Source organism: Nipponia nippon, unplaced genomic scaffold (assembly GCF_047370975.1).
Source record: "Nipponia nippon isolate SJK-2023a ecotype South Korea unplaced genomic scaffold, ASM4737097v1 scaffold_11, whole genome shotgun sequence".
NCBI classification, from domain to species: Eukaryota; Metazoa; Chordata; class Aves; order Pelecaniformes; family Threskiornithidae; genus Nipponia; species Nipponia nippon.
In genome coordinates, this window is record NW_028262302.1 from 15,739,531 (window position 1) to 15,760,737 (window position 21,207).

At 42.8% G+C, this 21,207-nt stretch overlaps 1 protein-coding gene across 1 annotated transcript in view; it reads left to right on the plus strand.

Moving 5' to 3' along the window:
• Positions 1-5,295: 5,295 nt before the first annotated feature.
• The window catches only part of TUNAR (transmembrane neural differentiation associated intracellular calcium regulator), a 164,228-nt gene continuing 148,316 nt past the window's right edge, over positions 5,296-21,207 (plus strand). The window contains exon 1 of the mRNA XM_087747640.1: positions 5,296-5,734. The gene's annotated coding sequence lies outside the window, so the exon portion shown is untranslated. The remainder of the gene's footprint in view (positions 5,735-21,207) is intronic.

The window sequence follows — 21,207 nt, forward strand, 5'->3', positions numbered from 1 at the left end:
TTGCCTGCAATAGTTCCTCTTTATTTTAAGTGATTACTCTAACAAAACTGATACGACTTTAGATTTGAAACCTAAAACATTTTCCACTGCATAGGATAGAAAATGTGTTTTAGAGAAAGGAAAAGTTATGAATGGTCAGTGGAAGAGGAAGTCAGGACTGGAACTTGTAGACAAGACAGATTTGATGGAAGTTCCAGTTCTAAATCTCTCCTGTCCACTTGAGCAAGCTGTCCAGTGGAGAAACTATACTGGTACATTCTTCACAGACTTTGCCAAACTGGTTACAGGAAGCTTACTGTATAGTTTTAATGCAATCAGTATCACCAGGATTAAATACAGGGTGTATGTGCTTTATGTATTCGCTTGTTCATGACAGCTGCGTGGTACCGGCAGAGGTGACTGAATGACCACTGAGTATGAGTAAGTTACACTTGGAGGCAGTTGCTTGTGACTGTTAGGCATGGAGATGCGAGTGCAAGATTTTTTTGTTCGTATACCACATCACATTCATGAAATGCAAAGCTTTAGGTATAGATGAAGTTTAGTTCTGAGCATTTCAGTGTTACCTCTCTTTGAATTCAAATTATATAAGCTTTCTTATGGCTAATGTTTCACAAGTAGTTTTTGCCATTCTGAATGTAAAATGATGTTTAGAAAAACAAGTGAATTTCAAAAGTCTTTGGTGATTCATGTCAAAAGACCTGTTGAGATGGATGTACACAGTAAACAAAGAATAAGGTAACGAAGAAAATTAAATTATTTTCTGCTTCAATGGTTAACTCTTAGTCTGGCTACTAAATAAATTATTAAAAAACAAAACCCCAAATCTGCTGTTTCATAGAGCTCCATTCTTTGTTCTTCAGTGAAAGCTGAATATTTTTCAGTACTATCTGGTAGTAGTTTAACATAAAGGTAACTTTAGCATTGTCAGGTCTTTTTCTTCTAGGCAGCAAAATTTTTCTCCCAGCATGAGTTCCTGCTTTTACCAAAACTATGGAAGTTTTTCTACTTTCTCCACTTCCTTCCCCTTAGACTTTTTAGTTTTTAATTATTTGGTTAAAATTTTGCATAACATATATAGTAGTGTTTATATCAATCCTTTGCCTGATTGAAATGGGTTGTGATTGAGCAAGTAAAAGCAACAGTGATACCATAAAGCCTGTGTGACAAAGCCACAAGAGTAGGAAGTGGGAATATGAAATGGGCCATCTGCCTGCTTCCCGTACAAACCATATCCTCCCAGGCTCTCTGTCTATCAGCAGTTGTTTTACATACTGCATCTATGTAAATGCTCATGTTAATTTAACTGCAATAAAAAAATCACCATCTACTTAAATTGTAAAACTTCAGATGCTCACCAAGAAAGAGGCTTATTTGGGGAGCTGACTGAGAGGGTTTTCCCCAAGAAACTAGTTCGCAGTTACGTTGACCATTTTAGAAGATGGGCAGCATTCCGCACTCTGCTCTTCAACTTTTGCGGTCCCTCAAACTAGAGGCAAAAGGGATGCTGCTGCAAATGAGCTGATTTTTTTGAGAAAAAATCATGCCTTTCATTGAAAGATTTGCACCTGCTTTTCTCATGCTCTTGGGCAATGAGAGAAGGCAACTGGTAATACTGGAGTCTAGGGTGACAACCAGTGGATGTGTGAGCTGATACTGGGGGGCTGGTGCTAGCTGGAAAGATCCATGAGTCCCTAGTTGGGAGGATGCAAAGGGTTCAGTGGGGGAAAGGGGACTTTCTTCCCCCAGGAGGAGCAGCTTGTCACAGGAGGCAAGGGGAATGAGGGGGAAAATACACTGGCGCGGCTGCTTGTGCTTCCCTGGTCACTGCCGTAAACCAGAGACCGAAGAGATAATAATGCTCAGGGATGCGGCTCGGGAAGGCTGGCTGAAGGTGCTGAGAAGGACAGCCACGAGCGAAGATGGAGAGCTGCCCTTGCCATCTTTGGTGAAGAAAGAAGCAAAGCTGCCTGGTCTTGGCAGAGTTTGGTCTGCTGGGATAAGAATAAGGCAGGTCTCAGGGCTGTGCATGGGCACTGTCGCCTGCAGGGCTCCTGCAGATCAAGGTTGGTTGTATGGAGCTGCCAGCTCCAAAATACCCGGTAGTCCCATTCCTGCTGTTTGTGTTGCAGTGTGTTGTACTGGGCAGGCGTTCTGCCTGGCTGCTCCTCCAGTGAGATGCTTCTGGGCTCATTTTGGCTGTATTGCACTGCTGAGGGCTTACAATGAGAAGAATGGATGTAAATTATTATCTACGATTGTTATTCTATTACTATAGGATTGTAGTATGAATGCTTGCCAAACTGGAAACCATTATCATAATTATTTACGTTTTATTCTGAAGATGCCCTTGGTGCTGCTGCTGTGGTAAAAGGCTGAGCTGAGTGGACCAACCTATTCACCAGATCATAAATTATGCTAATCCTCTGCATCTTCTAACACTCCTCACCTCTTACATATACAGCAAGGTCGTTTGATTTAAGCAAATGAGATTGTTCATATTCCAAAACTGACCTGGTGTCCTAAACCTTCACCAAAGAGGAGGTAGGGTTTCTTTGCTCTTCTTGAACTGGTCCTGGTGGGGAGCAAAATGAAGCAGGTTACAAACACTTGTTATTGTGCTGTTAGTTTCGGTTTGGGAGAATTCAAATCAGTTAAACTAAAAACTGTTTCCCTGAGAAAACGAGCTGTTAACAGCTCAGGACATCTTAATGGGTTACATGGTAAGTGTGTTTCTCAGCCCCAATGACATTTTCCTGGCCTTAATTTTGCTAGCAAATGTTTGGATGTGGCCATATTCTCCACTGCTTGTCTAGAAATCGTTGGCAGGATTTTTCCAGGAGTCTGTCAATGCTAACAAAATGCGTAGAAAACTATGAAGTGTGGGAACGTGAAATCGAAGAATTGTACCAAGGAAAATCTCTCCTGAGCTGGCACCAAGAATCCCATCAAGGCCCTGTCAGTGCCTGCATCTAAGAAGGGCAATGTTGAAAAGCAGAGCTGGCAGCCTTAGCAATAAATCCCTGTCTAATCCGGTTTGCACGCCCCTTCTGCAGAAACCAGATCTTCTTACCCGGGGTTTTTCAACATCCGTATTACAGGATTGTGTAAGAAAAAAAACGCTTATTAGTCACAAGATACACGTTACCTGTTAAAGAGCCTCTGTAAGCAAAGGTGGAAAGACAACGAGGAATAGTAAAGAGACTTTGAAGGTTTGGGATTGTTTATTGTGCTGGGTGGTGGGTTGAGCCTGCTTTTTGCCTAAAAGGGTTGAGATGGAAACACTGCTCTGGAAGAGGCTGTTGTTCACTATTTAGTTTTGACTTGATTGTCAGGGTGCTGCTTGTTTCTTTGAGTAGTTCTGTCTTACAGCACTGCTATCTCTTGGCCTGATCATGGCTATAGAAACTCCTGGCTGATTTAACTACTTGAGGCCTATCCTAACATATCTTTTAGGAAAAACAGGTTTTAGCTACACAGAAAACAGGACTGAAGTAGCTAAGATTCTGACTCATAAGCTTTCCCTTATCATCCAGCTTCTTGCACATGCCTTGTTTCCCTGGAAGTAAGGGAGTAGGCCAGGAGCAAGGGCGGTTTTAGTTAGAAAGAGCACTGTACTGTGTAAAAATTCGTGGTAGTCGCAGGGTGTGGCTGAGAGGACTGTGCAGTGCTGTCTGTAAGGAACAAGCATTCATATCTTCACGTTTCGAAGATCACTTCTTATTAATCAGACGCCAGAAATACTTGCAGAACAGCAGGCTGCTGGCTTGTGCTCCCCTCTCAGGAAGAAAGAAAAACCTTTCAAGGGTGATTTTTATTCTCAAATGATTTTAATATTTTAAGACCTCTTGAATCAGAGTAAACAAACAAACTAGACTTCCTAAAAGATGGAGAGAGTCACTAGAAACTTTTCTCTAGCTGTTGCAATGCATGCTGTAATTTCCAAAAAGTACCTTGTTTACCTTAAATATGTGCAGGTGGTGACAGTTTGTAAGGACCTAAGAAGAATCCAGGGGCCAAGTTCAGTATTAATTTTGAATAGCTTTCCTAATTAAAGAAGTTAATTCTAACAAGCAATGGAGAGACAATGATTTTTTTTTTTTTAATTTTTGCAGCTGTTCTACATAAAAAGCATGAGACTGCTCCTACACACACACTGAGATGCTGGCATGTACATCTATGTTTTTGTAGTTATATGTTGTCCCTTCTAACATAAAGCTTGCACAGGGGGCTTAGTTAGCATCTTTTAAAGATGAGCTTCTGCAGAATTTTACTTGGCATTTAACAGTGAATCAAATCGAAAGGGGCTTTGGAGGAATGTTGAATTAGAAAAAAATCATTGAATTACACTTTTTGCTTGTTATACAAGCACATTCTTCAAAGCCTGAAGCATTTTATGTACAATTTAGCCTCAAAACAGTGAAGTAGGGCACTCAAATGTTCATTTTGCAGACTAATATGAACTGAAATACAGAGAAGTGATTTGCTACTTGTACTGTAACGGCTATAGAGAGAATAAAGTTTTGGAGCCTTTAGTCTTAAACCTATGATCTAGTGAGTGAAAAACAAAGGCTTTTGCAGGAGTATCTCAACAAGCATTTTAGAGCTTTCAAATGCACACTAGAATGAGTATCTTTGAAATACTACTTATCAGACAAGATTTCCCTCTTGAATGGTAATGCTATGAAACCTAACGTTTCTGTTCTTATCCACAGTGTCGCTTGTCTAAAAAGTCTAAACAGCTCTCCAAGTAGTTTTAGGTCTGGATTTTTTTTTGGGGGGGGATGGTTTTTTGGTTTGGGATTTTTTTTTTGCTTAAAGAAAATTCAGGTATTATCTGAAAAGTGGTGCCTTTTGATTACTTCAAAGAGGATGTGATCTATGAAGACTGGGTACATATTCAAACCTTCACAGCTTGAATCACATCATTTTTAGGGCTGGTATTCAAGAATGTCTTGTACTGATTATTTTAAAAATATGCAGAATCTAGGATGTGCTTTCTTTCAGCATTTAATCTATTTACTCATCTGGCTGTGACGTTCCATGAAAGAGAAGCAGTAATATGAGAAAGGAAACAGGTGCAAGAAGACTGATCCTGCCTGAAAGGAAAGCAAATAAAAGCCAATAAACTAAAAATTCCGGGTGGCTCCAGAGGAAGGTTGCGGAGGGTCCCCCTGGGGAGATGCTCTCGGGGGGCGAGCTGCCGGCAGCCGGGCGGCGTGGCCGGGGCCACCCAGGAGATGGTGCTGTTGAACCGGGGAAGAGGCGCAGCCCTGACCCAGAAGCATCCTTCAATGCGGTCCTCCCTGTTTTCCATCTGTCTTGCATGTTATTCTTTGGGGTCCTGGTTTTCTTTTGGGAGAAGAAGGTGTCAGTGTTGAACCCGGAGCGCATCCCGGTCTGCTATGTAATGCCGTTCCCAGACAGACAGCCCTACACCCTCGATGGAGATGACGCTAGAGCTTGAAGGCGATGTTTTTTCCTTGGACTGCGTAGCTGACGAGATGGCAATGCCGAGGCGGGGAGCAGCTTCACAGCTCATTGCCCTCATCGGAGCAACCGCCTGAGAAGCGCCGTGCCAAAGCCAAGCGTTTGCCGGGTGCCCGCTGTGTCGCTGCGAGGGGTGGGGAGCAGCACGCCCGCTCGCGGGGGCCCCTCGGGGACCCACCGCCTGCCAGCTTCCCTCCGCCATCCTCTGAGGAGGCCTGTCCCCAAATGCACGTGTCTGGGAAAGGTAAGCGCAAGGGTGGCTCTGTTGCTCTGCGGCGAGGACTCGAGTGGGGCCGAGCATGGGGCGCGATGCCATTTTGCCTCCAGTGCGCAGCGGGCGTGGGATGTGCAGAGCAGAGGTGCCGCAAGCACCCGATGGGTGCGCAGCTCCGGGGCACCCTTGCCCCACGTCTTGGGGCACGAGGCGCCCACCTCCCTCCTGCGCTGGTGGGCCACAGCGAGGACGTGGGTCTGCAGCTGGTTCAGGGTGGGAAAATTTGAGGTGGCAATGGGGAATTTGGGTTTCTATCAGCCCAGGGTGTCTCAGCAGAGAGGCAGAAGGTCAGACGGTTGTGGTGAAGTATTCTTTTGGTTTGCTATTTTATCAGTGTCCTCTTGTTGGGTTCAGTGGCTTCAAGTTTGGCCAGAGAAGAACAGCAGGAGCTGGATCATGTCAGCGGATGCCCTGGCAGTGGCTGTAGCAGCACGAGGTCACCGGATTGGGTATTTGCAGAATATTTAATGGAAAAGTTCAGTAAAGGCCTTTTCCCCAGTTGCAAGAGGGCTTATGTCTCTGACTGTTTCTGCATGCGTAACCAGAGAGTGACCAGGGTTTTATACATGATATATATCAGTGGCTCTAACTCACCAAGTCTTCTACCTGTGCTGTTTTCTGTCTGAATGTGTATTACCAAAATTAGTCTTCTAACATTCAGGCACAGAGGCAGACAGCAAGCCTACCGCAGATATTTGGATGGTTTACAAGGCCTTACTAAGTGCGGCCGCCATTCTGCTGTGAAGTCATTTTGAGACTCTTGTGCCCAGCGCTCTGTGGTTGAAGTGAGTGTGGCCAGCGGCGGCGAAGCGGCTGGTGAGGAGAGAGCCGTTGCGGGGAGGATGGCCAAACCACATGTGGTGTGGACCCACCAGGGAGGCCAGGAAAGGATTTGAGGATTATGTCTGTTGTGCTGCATTTCGTCTCCTCTCTTCCTAAACTATTAACAACAATTCAGTGTTTAGCCTTGCCAGGGGTTGTGGCAGGCAGAACAGTACTAATTCTCATTGTCTTTTCCATGGCCAGAGGTAGGCTGACTTTCTTAATTTTTTTTCCAACTACTTGCTAACAATAAATGATTTAGAGCCTGGCTGACATGTTGTGAGGGGTTTTACTGCCTGACAAATCATTTGGCAGTGCGTGAGGAGGGAGCTGGGTAGGGAAGAGGTTGAGGAACTCTGTTGTCCAGAGGTAATTAGGTGTGTCAGCAGCAGAAAACCAGAAGAAAATATTGGAGAAGCTTCTACCAATTTAGGAAGGAGCATAACAGAAATAAAGTAGCCTGAGGCAAGCCTGTTCAAATACCTTCGCTTTTCATGTGGACTTGAGATACAATTCAGCTTTCTCCACTGAAGAACTATCGAGTTTTAGGGCTGGGACTGGATGTTGCTCAAGCCCAGGCCTCAGGAGCGAGTGCTGTGAGCAGGAGATGGTTTAGGGCTCAGGCCGCAACTTTAATGCCATCGATGTGGACCTGCACATCTCTGTCGCGGAAAGATAAGCTCTTCCTAGGTATTAAAGGGGAGTCTCAGCAGGCACCAGACAGTAAGTTACATGTTTTGTTTTAGGGACCATTTTGCACTGAACTCTTGGATAAAATAAAATGCTGAGGATCAGCACAATGACTCAAACCTGGGTGTCCTTTCTCCTCTGAGACCCCAAACCACCAAGCTATAGCATCAGGCTTCCTTTCACCCCAGAAACTTTGCTGTCCTTTCTGAGCCAGGAACCCTGCCCCACGAGCGGGAGAGCGTGCGCTCTCTTCTCTCCCGGTGCCTGGTGCCCTGCCTGGTGGACGGGTGCTTTGTTTGAGATGGGCAATGCTGGCTTGACCTCCCTCGCATGCAGCCTTTCCATGTCCAGAAGCAAGTACTATAATCACTATGCTGTTGCAGAAAGGCAGCTTCCACCACCAGGTTGTTACTGGTGTGGATTACACACTCCAGGTTTGCCAGCTATGGCCTGGTTTCTGCCTTTGGCAGGTCTAAAACAGGGGGTAGGTGCCTTTTTTTTTCAGTCTGGGCCAGAGTCATAAGTAGGTACGGTATTTTAGATCAAAATTCCCCCTTTTTAGGTGCCTAAATCCTGATGTCCTGATTTTTGGTTCTTAATCTTAAGCAACACGCAGGAAGGAATTCAATACAAGATTGCATCTGAAGCTGCTAACAGACATATTAATGCAATACAGTCCAGTATCTTAGTGGGAAATAAAGTACAGAAAAGTGACTGAAATTTGAATTTCAGAACATCCAGGCTTTGGTCACATTGAGAGGGTTAGTCAAGAAAGCTTCTGAGGGAGGTGTACAGGAAGAAAAATCCTTAAAGATGCCATGAATTCCACTTATGAACAGTAACAGAGTCTGTAGCACATGTATGCTTCTAACAAAAATAATACTAGGCAGGCAAAGAGTAAACCAGTACAACTGAATGGCAGGGTTGGAGAGCTTTTTTGAGTCAAATGGGAATCTTTCCAAATTTGAAAATCTAACCTTAGCTTACTGACACATTGGCACATTAATTCATGTAAAGACCAGATGAAAGGGAAATTAAAAAGAAATACAGTGGACTGTAAACAGCTAAAGGCATAAAATAAGAACACTTCAGGTTTATCAGTCAGAAGAGTAGGAATAATTAATTGGTAGTTCAGAAGCTGGATCACTGAAGATTAAAGGCAGAAATTAAAGAAGATAAAGACATTGCTGAGAATCTAAATTATTTCTTTGCATCACTCTTCAGCACTGAGAATATCAGAGCAATACCTACTGGGACTTGCTCTTTTCTGGTAATCAAGATGTGTCAGAAGAAGAGCTGGAACAAATCGATGATTTAAAAAGCAGCAAATCATCAGCTCCAGATGGTACATTGAAAAGTTCTGAAGGAGCTTAGTGTGAAATAGCTGATCTGCAGCAAAAATATGCCTTCCCTAATTAAAAACAGCTATTTCATTGGAGAAGTGGAGGGTAACAATTATACCCAAAATTAAAAATGAGATTGAGATAATTTGAGGAAGCACACACTCTCTTTACCCAGACATACATTTCTGTTTTATAAACTGGTTCAAAACAGAACTTAAAGTAGGAAAACAAGCAAAAAAAGGGAAGATGGTGTCATGATAGGGTCTAAGGAGCAAGATTTCCGCAAAAAAAAATCATGCCTGATCATTAATCTGTTATAACTCCAACTGGACCAGTCTTATGGAGAAAGAAGAAGGAATCAATGCAATTTATATAAACCTCAAAGGACCTTTGGCCTATGTAGGATACTGTGAATCAAAGAGAGGGGAGCTTGCTGCATATCTCTTGGCTGATGTCACCGTGCCAGGCTGCATGTCCAAAAAGCCCTGACCGTCCTTGCCATCTCCATGCTGCATCAGTCCCATGGCTTGTTCCCATGCTGTGATGGTGTGATCCCACCCAAGTGACACCGAGCCCTGCTTTCAGCTGCCCTGGGAGGTGAGAAACCAAGAAAGGGGATGAGTGATCTGTTCCGAGCTTCTGAAAGAGGCTAGCTGCAGGTTGTTTCTGTATGTCTGTTAGGTTTATGAGTCTGGAAGGGTGAATATTGTTGAGAAAGCTGACACAATGCTTTTAAATTTTAAGCCCTACAGAGGATGTAAAGGCTGTTCTGGGGAACTGCAGGAGCACAGAAACTGGGAGTTGAGGAGCATCCATGGCAGCTGTGGTGGGGAGACCTTCCTGCAGGTACCACCAAGACAGCACCTTTGTGGTGGACGCATACATGGGCAAAGAAAAATATTAGCAAAAAAGTTAAGACTCTTCAACTTGTTAGGTAAAGCCAGGGCAGGCTGGCTTAACCCTCTTTACCACTGTCAGTGTCACCTGCTAGAGGTACCTATAGTACTATTTTTTTAAAAAAAGACATCTTGAATTAGCTATGTAACAGGAGGTATTTGGTACAAGGGAAACATAAAATGAACATGGCAAAGAATCTAACTTCAGAAGAAGAAAGAAGAGGGAATGTATTAATTTCCCCCCCAAATGCCATGCATGAATTAATTAAATAGAGTTTCACAGAATCATAGAATCATAAAATTGTTAAGGTTGGAAAAGACCCTTAAGATCATCGAGTCCAACCATTAACCCAGCACTGCCAAGTCCACCACTAAACCATGTCCCCAAGCACCATGTCTACCCGTCTTTTAAATACCTCCAGGGATGGAGACTCAACCATTTCCCTGGGCAGCCTGTTCCAATGCCTGACTACTCTTTCAGTGAAGAAGTTTTTCCTAATATCCAACCTAAACCTGCCCTGGAGCAACTTGAGGCCATTTCCTCTTGCCCTATTGCTTGTTACTTGGGAGAAGAGACCGAGCGAGGTGGGGGCCTCCTCATTGTGTTCTTTGTTCCTATGTGCTGCTGCAAAGGCACCCACCGGCTTCCATGCTGCCAGCGAAGGCTGACAAACTGCCCGTTACCTGGAAAAAAAATCTCAGTAGGACTCTACGGAACAGTTTTAAGAAAAAAAAAAAACAAACACCAAATATTTCATGCCCAGACCCTTTGTTAGTAGAAATCAGCAGTTTTCATCAACTTCAGCCAGTGGTTCTTCGCTCTTTTAGACATACAACAGAACTGCTACCTCTTTGTTTCCACTTCTCCTTATCCTTTGTTTTTGCCTGTCAGTCTTCCTCCTCCATTTCTTCTGCCTCTGCTTCCATGTATTCTTCCCTCATTCCTAGGATGTCCCCTTCCTTTCCCCCTTTCCCGGGTATGTGATGCTGCTGTTGCTCATCGTCCTCTATACCTGCTGCAGCCTCCTCATAGCATTGTCAGCACACAGCTGTACTGACTCTGGTGTCCAGCCAGAGTCAATTATGCCAGCACAGCTAATTAGAAAGCATAGAATACTATGCCTGATTCTTGAGATCTGTACATCTGAACATCACAGTGTGCTCTGCTTATTAGAAAATACTGACTTATAGTAACATTAAGTGACAGAAACTAAAAAAAAAAAAAAAAAAAGAAAAAGATTTACAGGCTTCTGGAATAACCGTGCTGGTTTTCTCTCTTCTCTGTTCTGTGCAATGATTTTCATATGAGTAAACTCCAGTATACAGCATTTCTAGTGTTTCATTGGGTATTTGCAGCAGCATCAGCCACAAGATGCCTGTAGAAGCTCTATATTTATGGATGATAAGCCAGACTGTAGATTTTAGAAAGTCTGTGTTTCGCCTTTTCCTTTACATTTTCTATGCAGTCACAGAAGGGAGGAAAGGATGGTGCAGACGTGTCCAGGACACCTTTAAATTAGCTGATTTAGATGCAAAATCAGTTTAGCCATGGCAGCATGGAGCAGAGCAGCAAGGCTGATTCACTCAGCTCCCCAACAGTCCTGAGGGTCCTGCTGCTCGGCTTTTCAGTGCTCTTCTACAAGAAAAGTCTCCCCTCTTTAATGCCATGGGATGCTGTGGCTCATGCCGTCACACAGTAATTCAGCTGCTTGACGTGACAGTTTGATGATTTGTAGGCTTTTCCAGATGCAAGATCCACAGTAGAATTGAATCGCTGACACTTCAGGGTCAGTAGGTTTGGGTCCTTCCTTTCCATTTATGAAAACACCCCTAACTGTCAAAGCTCAAAAGAACTAAGACCCTACAAAAAACTTGAATCACTTTTACATCAGAGCTGGTTTCCATGTCTGAGTCTCAGACCAACATGCAGTTTCTTTTTACTTCTACACCAGCAGAACAGCAGACAGCTCTGACATCTCTTCCAATACCCAAAACTACCTTGGGCTAGATAACACAATAAGATGTTAGTGATGGTTGCCTAGAGCAATTCTCAAAACCACCTTATTCATCATTAAGACAAAGACAATTTTCCTCCTCAGTAGCAAAACTATGGAGTGGGAAATAGAGATCATAGGCACAGTCTTGGGGAAAAGTGTTATGTTAATAACCAATAGCATCTTGTGCACTCGTCTAAGATGTCCAAGTTGTGAATGTTTGGTTTGGCTCCAGCTAGCAGAAAAACACAGATATTTTTTCTGATCATCCTACCAGAATAAGGCAAATTCTAACTATGCAGTTTGTAATTTTGTTTTCCTCTCCGCCCTCCCCCCATTTCAGGGTTTAAGGTAGGGTCTTTGAGTTGGTGGACAAGTTGTTTTTCATTTTTACCTCCCCCAAAACCAGAGTGGGAGAGTGAAAATTCAGATCTTGTGTCTAGGAGAAATTTCTATCTAGTTTTCTACTTGGAGAAGCCAAAATTAAAGGAAAATTACAGCACATTTTTCTCAGAAGAGAAGTATTATTTTGCCTGGTCAGTTATTGTGAGTTTGTTTTCCAGAACTGCTGAGTTCAGCTGGAACTTTAGGTGCTTGGTTGCTTTGAAAAGCATGCCTAGGGTTTCCAAATCCAGGCAAAGGGCCATGCTGGTTTATGTAGTAATTCTGGCACTGAGGATGAAATAGAGGCTCCCTCTTTCAGAGGGACCCTCTTACTTCAAGGACTTCAGGGATTATAAGTACTGAAACCTTGCTGTTTAAATTCCTTTCCACTTTGAGGTAAGCTGAATTCCACAAGTGCAATCCTCAAGCTCAGCACAAAATGATGGAGCCGCAAATAGGACACTGCATCTGAGCCCCCTCTAGATTATTATTTGACACTTCATTTTTCTTGTGGAGATCATAAAGAGTGAATGATGGAGTTCTACAACATCTCCTCTAAAGAGTACTGGGAGCTGGTACCCTGAGAGGACAACAGGAATCTGTCAGTTTGAATTTTATTAGGTAGGCAAATCCTTGTTTCACTGTATCAGTAGTTAGGTTAATACTTTATTCTGTTCTCTGTCCTGCTTTTATTGGAATTTCAAATGTTGAAGCCAATCTGATCCCTGTAATTTTACCTTCTGGTTTTTATACTTCTGCTTCCAGTTGACAACACTATGTTGCCATCTTGCTTTTTCAGTCTGGATGTCTTCATTTAGATCTTCTGAAAACAAGTTTACCCTATTCTGGGATGCAGAACATTCCCAGTGAGTCTTGGAGACTGGTTTCTGGGGACTTACTTGACTTGGACATCACATCCTGGAGAATAGAGGTATAGAACTATAATTGGTTTCTCAGAGTTGATTTTCTCCTCCTATTAGTTGACCGCAGATGAGCGATTCACTCACTTAACTTTAGATTGGTTCACAAGATTGAAGAGCCCTTGCTTGCACTCATATTGTAAACATCTCCTACCAGTGCTTTATAAACAGGCAGTTGAATGATAATAAGTTTGAACCCAAAGTACCTATTTTCTTTACCGCATTGAAGTGTAGCTGAAAGCATCCAAAGTTTGAGGTAGCTGTTAAGAAAGTGATTTACTGTTTTTCAAAACATACTGCTGCTTTTGTTGATACACCCCACTGGAGCTCAACAAATGTGTATTACTTTTATTACCATGATAATACGAGCCTGTATACTTTCTGGTGAAATTTAAAGAGGCACTTGCATTCTCTTCTGCTTGTAATTAGGGCAGAGCAAATAGTTCAGGAGGAGACCCTGACCTCTTACAGCAGTTTCTTCGGGGGTCATGGTCATGACGCCATAGCAGGAATCATGAGACTCTTTAGGCTTCATTACTGACTCTGCTGGAGATGCTTCCTCCAGGGCTCAGGTTCTGTTTCCTGTTACATCAATGACTTAATTTTTTTTAATCAAGGAACTAACACTGATTAACCCACTGAGTAGGGTTTGTCCTTGAGCCTGTTTCTGCAGTGCCAGTGACAAGTAGCCAGTGATACTAGGTTTGTTTATGTCGTCTCTGTGCCCTCCTTGGGAAAATGGGCTGTACGTGGTAGGATACACAGGCTAAAAAGCATTTTGCTGTGGTACTGCTGTGTCACAACTGGTGTGTAAAACCTGGGTAAGTTTTAACATGAGAGTTAGGCAAACATTGGCATCTGCATGGAGGTGTTTACCTGTGAAATGGCTGTCTGCACTCTGATCATAGTCAATGATGATCAGTCAGTACTGCCAGAGGGGTCCAGAGAGGTATGCAAGCACCAGGGGTTCAGTTCAGTTGCTTAAACATAGGTGTTTGGTGCCATTTGAGATGCCACGGAGTAAGTGGGACATCCACAGAGAGCTGAAGATTTGGCACAGAACTTTTGCTGTTCTGGAGTGGCAGCTGCAGGACCCACTGGAGACCTCCAGCTCTCAATTTACACAATCAATCAAACCTATCTGTCTGCTTCAGGGTGAGCTGAATTGCTCTCAAGGGTCTGCTTACTGTATTGGCCAAATGTCCCAGCAATGGGAACCTGGACACATCACTCGCACGTAGACACCTGGAGGGAGGCATCTTAACCTCCAACTGAATCCGGTCTCTTATGGCTAAAGATACAGATCCACCTCCTGGAGATATTTAAATATCGAGGTGAGCAGCTCCAGAGGGCAATATATTCAGCCTATTTTTAATACCTATTACAGGATGAAATGAATAGCTCTCTGAAAGTGCCTTTCATCAAACTGACTAGAGAGAGAGACTAGGCATATTAGCTGTTTAACTTTCAGGTTAAGAAAGTGAAAAGCATCCCACCTTTAGTTCAGATGTAATCCTTTTAACTCCACTGACCCAGAAACAACTTTCTTCAGTTACCCGCAGGAAAGGCTGTGTGGGAGACCTGGTAATGATATTCTGAACCTCAGGACCATCTTGAATATTTCTGAACTTTGCAAAATGAAATTGACTTAAAGATAGTTGGAATTGAGCTAAGCATAAGCTAAAAGCTTAATGGTTTTCCTTCTCCAGATAAAACTTTACACCTTAGCAGCCCAAAAAGTCTGTGGAAATGAGAATACTGCCTTGCTGTATTTCCCTGGACACTTCCAGTCTTCACCACTCTGGGTGGTGTTTGCTTATCTCCTCCACCTATTTTCCTCCTTTTTGAAGATGAAAAGACCACAACTTCACTAAGGTTGGTCTGGGACACATACAAACTGTGATGCTTGCTGTGGGATTGATGGGGGAAGTTTAGTGTGGGAGTAATGACATTTTCAAATTAAGGCTGGCTGACCCAGATGCTCTTTATAGACATATCTCATTTAGAAGCTTAAGTGAATTATATGGTCAAAGTTTTAAAAGGAGGTGGGAAGGTAAAAACTGGGACAACTGAAAAAATGCAGCAACAACAAATGTCTGAAAAGTGCCATAGGGACTGTATAAATCCACAATTCACTGATCACCCCGGGGACATGGGGAAGTGGAAGTCATTGCAGCAAAGTAATAGGTAAATCCTCAATGGGTGTAAACTGGGTTAACTCTGTTGGGATTAATTTCACTTATACCAATAAAAATCCAACTCTCACCGGTGTGGGCTGATGGCTCTGGTGAGAAGGTGCTAATGTCAGCTTGATATATCATTAAACAATATTATTTTGCCTCCATAATTGTCCAGAATGTAACATTCTGCAGGTGCTTTGATTAGTTTATCTTTTTATCTGTATACAGATGATGAGAATGACTGGAACTTTAAACGGATCACACTTATTTATTCCTGCTTTACATACACATAGAAAAATGCATATTATTTACCAAGTAGACTGCATAGAGCTATTGGGCTGAAAGAGCCAAGCAGATCCTGGCAGCTAGTAGTTTCCTCATGGTCACTATTCTATGCTTAGATCCATGCAGAGGGGCATATGTATTTGTATGGACTTCTCAGTAAACCAAGCAACAACATGACACTGACAATTTGCTGTTTGTATTCCTGTGGAGCCTTGTTTATAAAGATCCTGAATGATCTTACAAGGTGTAATGAAAAGAGGGTCACAACAAATACACTGCCAGGAACAGTGCCAGGCTGCTGATGTCCAGCACTGGCAGGAGATTTGTGCAAGAGCTCTCCAGCAAAAGCAAGAACAGAGTCGAGATTCCTGGGTCTCAGCTCTACACCCCAACGACAAGGCTCTCTGTTGCAGAGTCATCTAGGCAGTCCAGGTTTCCCTCCACACGTGCCAGTCATTGTAGTCAAGAGTGCTGTCCACTAAAGCTATATCAAGGTTTGCTCTGTGCAAATAAACTGTGATGCCATCACTACTTGATGGTCTGGAGACCCACTAGGTTAGTAGGGTATGATTGCAGCATGAGCCCATAACTGAACTCCTCTCATCTGGGACTGCTGAGCTACTGAGCTCGAGTCCAGTTGAGGAACACTCCCCTGTGGGACGCCATGTGCTGTTGGGAGGTACCCTGGCACCCAGTGGTCAGCCACACATGGTGATGGGCCCAGCTGTGTTCCCTGGCTCTAACTTATTGTCATGGTCTGGAGGTTGGAATAGAGCAGAGGATGTTGTGCTGGCTGAATAGATCCCAGTGTCCCCTGGGGGAACACTTGGGAGGATGGGCCATCCTAGAGAAGCTGCTGAAGCTAAGCACACAGAGAGATGGTGACAGGGATACTTTTGGCATCCTGAAGTGGAAGATAACATAACCGTGTTGTGCAGTGTAGCTGAAAATGTGATACTTCTAATGAATCCATACCAATCGTTTCTCTTCTCCCCCTCCACATCTGTGCCTCCCTCAGCTCAGCCCTCTATACATCTTTCTTTCTTTAAACCAGCACTAAAGTCTCTTATTTGCAGATTTCCATAGGCAGAATTGGATTAAAATAGACCAGAAATAAAGCCTCTGCCTTCACATCCACTTTTACCAGTTCTTGTAATTCTTTGAGTTGATTTTACCAACCCTTCACTCCTCCAGATGCTGTCACAGCTTTCATATGTCAGCACAAAGCTTAGGCAACCTCATCCATCAGTCCTCCTGCCTCAGGGTAGCAGGTGCCTTAGCAGGCGTTGTTTGCTGGAAGGAGAGATTTCATTTAGGCAAGGCTGGTGGGAAGAACGGTTGATGTTGGCAGCGGAACTGGAGGAAAATCATGGCCCCATGCACACTGGGGGTGGCTAACTCTGTCACTAGAAAACATCATCCCTCTTTTGGAATAATATATCTGACAGGTGAACCCACCTTCACTATTAGTTTGGATCACGACAGGAAAATAAACTCTCCTATACAGAAGACACTGCTTGTCCTTCACTTATGTAAGTCAGAGCTATGGCTTCTGGGCTCTCACTGAATGCCTTCTTTTCTCTGTACTTTTCCAGCTCATTTGATACAGTGTTGTCATTTTGTTTTTTTAAGTGTGGGTTTTTTTTTTAAAAAAAAAAAGATGTATTAATTACATAAATGCTTGGTGGAGAGGAAGGCTCATGTCTAAAGGTTTAAGCTTTGGGTGCGATTTGGATGACTGCCTGAAATTTAGCTCTGAACCAGTGGCAGTCTTTGAATTTATAAATACTAATATCCACCTGAGATTCTGGTCCAAAGCAAGAGCAAGACTTTTATTCTGTTCAGGTCCCTCATCTCTGCTTATCACCATAGCAAATGAGCACTTTTCAGGCAAGCAACAAGTGGCATGACTAACAACCATGTAGCACTTATTCTTTCTTCCCAACAGTTTTCGTGAGAACAGCCAAGGTCTGGCCATTCAGATGGCTTAAAAAGGCATTTGATATTTTTGAGGACACTTTCAAAATTTAATACAAATTATCTTTGTTTGGGAATTTGCCCACTCTTGGCTGGCCCAAGTTAATCAAATACGGGGCGTGGGTTCAGCATCCTTTCTATTCCCCAAATGCAGAGTGAGCAAGTGTCCATATCTAAGAGTTTAGCCATAGAAGTTGGTGCCCAGGAATGGAGTGATTAAATCAGATAAATTAGAGTCTGGAAACAGCTGAAGGCATGACAATAGGACAGGAATAACACATTAGTTATGATAAAATTATGAAGAAAGGCTCATGCATTTAAAAATTAGGAATTTATGTTTTCTTACCACCTGAGTAGAATATTAGAACATTATAGGATTTAGAACAGATTTTGAACAATTTTGAAGGGGGGATTTTCTTCTGACTAATTGGTAGGACCCTAGTTAGAAGTGTCTGTGGTGCCATGTGCTGTGTAAGCAAGTATGTCCTTTCAGTCTGCTCTTCCCTGCATGCTTGTTTTCTTGTGTATTTGCCAATTCCTGTTCCAACACAGATAAAGTCATGCTGTAATCTCTTGGCAACAGGCTGTCTGGGTGGAATTGGGAATTTTCAGCTTCTAGTAAGGCTAGAAATGCCATCAAGGCAGGGCATTTTGTGCTAGTTGGAGATTTCTGTTTCCAGTGTCAAGAAAGACAAGACGGGCAAAATGTTACCTTTCTGACTCCCATACACACTTGGTCTGAGCACAGGGCTGAGGGTATCTGGCAATACTTTAGTCTGAAGGAACTCTTCTTTCCCCTGCAAAAGGTGAGCAGAATTAGGAGCTTCTTTTCTTAACCACCCATGATTGAATACTGTTAGTATTTAATACTTGTATTGAATCTCAGATAATTGCTAAAGTGCTGAACTGCTGTCTCAACTTATCCACATGCAATTAATAATATTGATCACCCTACATTGACCTTGAGAGTTAATAACTGGTTTTTCCCTTAGTTTCCCTTGACAAATGATGCTTTCTATATGCCAACTTGTAATTTTGTCAAGCTGTCAGATCACAGGGTCTGATCCTGCAGACACTGAAATGCAAGCAGTGCTTGCTGCAATGGCTGTTTCTTTGGGATCAATAGGACTATTTGCATCTAGGCTCACAAAAAAAGTACTTTTTTTACAGGATTTGGTCTGGGAGGAGGTCTACACAAATGTTTGTGTATGAGTCAAATTACTTGAAAGCTGGGTAGGATACATGTGTAAACATTTGGGGCTCCAAAAGCTGGGCCTTCTTTTCTCCATCTAATAATAAAGTGTTTCTTTTCACCATCTAATAATAAAGTGTTTCTTTTTTTTTTTTTTCCCCCCAAGTCTTTCCTGAAGTTAAAACCCTGGCTAAGACACAAAATAGAGAGATAATTGAAACAATTTATTTGTCTCGTCTCATTTGGAGGGACCTTTAGAGGTCTTTTTGCTCTAGGTGGTCTGAACAACATCTTTTTCCCGATGGGCTCTGAACAAACTGAAGAATTCAGTTATGGTTACCTTTTACTTATAGGCTGCCCTGCTTACCTAATCCTCATCTTATTAGTAGTATCTTATAATGAATCACCAGTACTGCTCTTGTTTTGTATGACATTTTTCTCTTAAACTCCTATTGCACTATGTACCTGTACACTCGTGCACATCGCTCTACTAAAAGATTTTCTGTTGAGATCCCTGCCAGAAAGATCAGAACAACCATGGGGGTGGAAATAGAGAATTTAGCAAATAGAGTTCTGTTAAAGTCTCCAAAACATTCTCATTCTCTGCTGCAGAGAAAACCAAACAAATCTGGAATGTCTGGAGTGGCACTACCAACCCAGAACTTGGCATCACTGAGAAAAGCTTTGCAGCGCTGTACCATCCAAGAGAGACAGAGGGAGGGAGTTTTGGGGAAGAAATACGCCTCTTCACATCAATTTTCTCACATTAGCACTAACGCCCATTGGTGGAGCAGTACGTGGGAATGATGCGCTGATAATCTCACTGCTTCTTCTGCAGAGTAAATGGAGCATGTTGTCCCATAACAGCAACCACCCAGCACTTCTTTAGCACTGATTTGTCTCCCCCATAGACACATATAGCCGCCCCCCTTCCTTTGGACAGCTGGCATCGTCTGAAGACACCTTATCTTTGTAAAAAGCATCTTGACAAACTATTCAAACACTGCCTCTTCCCTGCCTTTGTACTTATTTGTCCCCTCCCCATTGCATCCTCAGCTAAAGAAGATTATTGCAAAATCCATTTAAAAAGCACAGCAGTTTTATACTGAAAGATATCTAGAGGGCAGTAAATCCAGAGGGAAATCTCATCCTTCAGTGCAAATGAAACCTCCTCTTTTATTTCATTTCTGAAAAATCAAGCACAGAGTTACATAAAGCCTTTTTTCCCCTCTACACAAGGCAGCAATAATAATAAGATATCCCTACAAGGTTGAGATATAATCATACCAGGGAGCAAATTTTTAATTTGATTAAAGCTTACTGTAGTGGGCAAAGACTCTGAAGTTCAGGTGTGAGTTAAGAAGAAACTGCTCGGCCATCTATAATCCTATCTGAAAGCAAATGTATTTTTAGAGTACTGCTGTGTGACATGGAATGCTCCCAAGTTATTTGTGCATAACTGCGGTTGATGTGGAGGATATATTTAATTTCATATTAAGATTGTGCTACTGATTGCAATTGTCATTCTTCATGTTTGGTTCAAATTGTAGCTGGCCAAACAGCAGCTGGGATCAAATTAGCTGTTAGCAACGGAAATCAAGGCTTCTGTGACATCTTGTTTTATTGTATACTGCATTCTTCAGCACATTTTGAAACCCTTTGAGAAGCGTTTCTGCAATTATACCTACTGAATTTCATCACCAACAGTTTATGCATGCAGTAATAGGTGTGTCAGAAACCTCTGCCTCATCTCGTTACATTTTATGTTTGGTACTTGAGGTTTGGAGCTTGGCCATCATGAAGTTATCAGAATGCTAAAAAAAATGTACATCATAGTTTAAAAGTATCCATGTAAATTATTTGAGGGTTTGCTCCATTTTTGAAGATTTTCACTTTGATTGTGTGTGTAAAACTGACATTTGCACATTGAGAGGTGCAAGTAGAGGCAGATCACTGCAACTTTGCATGGACACTGGCAGTATACAGAGGGAAAACCAGACAAGCTCCTCCAAGTGTGCTTGGGAATACTAGTGCCTAAAAGGGGAAGCCATGCCGAGTGCCTTGAGACACACCCCCCAGAATATGTGCAATACAGCTATGCCATTTGAATTTGACCTTGTGTCCAGCCCGGGCTGCAAGCACAGAGGTTAAGGATCCCAGGGGAGCATCCCCGGGACACTGAAGCCCTGCTTCTGTTTCAGCCTGCACGGAGGGACGACTCCCGTTCTCCGCTTTCTGAAGCTGCAAAATGGGGTTAATGAACTGACCTCTGTTGGTCTGATGTTTGCTTTTACATCTACTGATGAAAAATGTGATACCAGAGCTGTGAGTGATTGTTATTATCAAGTGGCAACATATTTGCATTGAAATAGGATAGGCTGTATACAGGAGAGAGGAGGATTGGGTTTGTGTGATGAGTTTTTTGCTGGAGAGCATGCCTGAAATGAGAAGGATTTATGTAGTACCCTGTCAGCGTGTATGGCAAAGGCTGTACCACAGCATAGACAATTTCCTGCTAATTGCATATCTTCTGATGTACAAACTCCTTTTCCTATCTCATACATGTGGTGACTTTGCACAGCTAGCGTTGCAATACGTTAAAATATCAGGGAGTTTTTGTTACTAGAATAGTCAGTTGTTACTGAATATACAAAAGGCAGCAACTTCCTTAAATGCCTGCTATCTCTGAACATCCCTATGTTTCTTCTGCAGAAAGGGAAGATTCCCTTTCTTCCTCCAGCTTTACTACAGTTTTCCTTT